Source organism: Nicotiana sylvestris, chromosome 4, assembly GCF_000393655.2.
Source record: "Nicotiana sylvestris chromosome 4, ASM39365v2, whole genome shotgun sequence".
Lineage (NCBI taxonomy): Eukaryota > Viridiplantae > Streptophyta > Magnoliopsida > Solanales > Solanaceae > Nicotiana > Nicotiana sylvestris.
Window position 1 is genome coordinate 159243306 of NC_091060.1, and position 2387 is coordinate 159245692.

Consider the following 2387-nt stretch of genomic DNA (forward strand, 5'->3'; position numbering starts at 1 on the left):
TGACGACGGCGATGAGGTAAATTTTATAGATGTTCAGACAAATCTGAAATCTTATTTTCCAAAAAAAACTCATATCATTGGAAAATGTATTCATTGATACTTATCAAGAACTTATAAACGATAAAGATGCTTTAACTGTGGAGTTAGGAGAAGCAGAATAGACCAGAGATGACCTAATAGTCATTGTAGTTGATTTAAAGGAAACAATTGAAAACCTGAAGAAAGATAAGGATGCCTTAGGTGAAAAAATTGCAAATGTAGAACTTGAAAGAGATAATCTAATGGTTGTTGTGATAGACCTAAAAGAGACCATTGAGTATGTAAGAAAAGGAAAAGAAGTTTTAGCTAAGAGAATTGCTAACATTGAGCATGAGAAAGATGACCTATTAGTGGTGGTAGTGGACTTGAAGGAAATATTGGGGAACTTAAGATGGAGAGTAGGCCTGAAAATTCTCAAAAGGAAATTGCACGTGAGGCACACATTAAGCTTGAAAGTGAGTTAAATTAAGTGAAGTCTAGTCTGTGTGCTGAGCTTGAGAAAAACAAACAACTTCAGGAAGAACTAGGTAGAGTGAAGAGTGATCTTGAAAAATCACTCAAGTGGACCTGGTCCTCTGATGTTATTACTGCCATGTACACCAATAATGGGGGAAACATGCAGGGAATTGGGTTACAAAGGGAAAATATTCCATACAACCCTCATAGCAAGTACGTTACTGTACCTGACAATTGGCTTTGCACTCACTGTGGTAACACCAGACACTTTAAAGAAAACTATAAGGACAAGTTTCAGTCATAACAGAAAAATAAAGTTTTTGCTAAAAAAGTAACTGCTAGTAGAGAACCTGGTCCCTCATATAAAAAACGCATGATGCCTGTTTGTACTAGAAGATCCCTCATTCACCCCTTTCCTCATTACAAGGGACCCAAACTTGCTTGGGTTCCTAAGTCTATCCCCTGATTTTCTTGTGTGGGGAACAGTGAAAGGAATCAGCCTACAATGGTACATGGATAGTGGCTGTTCAAAGCATATGACTGAAAGTACAAATGATTTCCTTTCACTTAAGGCCCTGAAAGGAAGGAGTGTATCCTTTGGAAATGGCAAGAAAGGATACATTCTAGGAGTTGGAAGGATTGGAATTCTATCTCACACTCAATCGAAAATGTGTACTACATGAACAGGTTGAAGTACAACTTGCTAAGTGTTTCCCAGATTTGTGACAAGGGAAACAAGGTGGAATTTATGTCAAAAATCTGCACTGTCACAAATCTAGTGACTGGTGAGGTGGTGCTAGTAGCAAAAAGATACAAAAATATCTATGTTGCCGATTTTGAGTCTCTACAAATGGTGACCTCAAATGTCTAAGTGTCATTGATGATGATGCTGAACTATGGTATATGAGGCTGGGTCATGTAAGCTTTATGTTGCTTAACAAATTGGTCGGGAAGGACATGGTTCGTAGTCTACCCAAGCCAAGTTTCAAGGATCACAAAATGTGCAATGCATGTATAAAAGGCAAGCAAGTAAGATCCTCATTCAAGCCTAAAATGGAACTCAAGGCCACTTGATCATCTTCCCATGGATCTATGTGGATCTATGAGAGTGCTAAGAAGAGGAGGAAAGAAATACATCTTTGTGATAGTTTATGACTATTCTAGATTCACCTGGACCTTGTTTCTCATAACTAAGGATGAAACTTTTGAAGTGTTCCTTGCTTTTATCAAAAAGACCCAAGTGAAGATGGGTAATAAGATAGCCTGCATCAGGTCTGATCATGGGACAAAGTTTGATAAGGCCATGTTTGATGAGTTCTGCTCGAAAAATGGTATCAGTCACAATTTCTCAGCTCCAAGAACACCTCAACAAAATGTTGTTGTGGAGAGTAAAAATATAACTCTTGAAGATATGGCAAGGACAATATTGATTAATAGTGGGATTGCAAAGAATTTCTGGGCAGAAGTTGTCAACACTGCTTGCTACTTGGTGAATAGGTGCATGATCAGGTCCATTCTGAACAAAATTCCATATGAACTATTGAATGGAAGGAAGCCCAACCTGACACATCTAAGGACTTTTGGGTGTAAATGCTTTGTCCTCAACAATAGAAAGGAAGCTATTGAAAAATTCTAAGCCAAAAGTGATGAAGGAATCTTTTTGGGATACTCCTCTCAAAGCAAAGCTTACAAAGTATACAACAAAAGGACTAAATATTTTGAGGAAAGTATACATGTGATCTTTGATGAATCTCACCTCTCATGTGAAAAGGACAGACATGTTGATCAAGATGGAGAACCCTTATCTATTCTAGGAGAAGTCATTGACATGGAAAATGGAAAAGTAAACATGATGAGTAATGTAAAAGAATCCAGTGAAAATGATGCAAGTA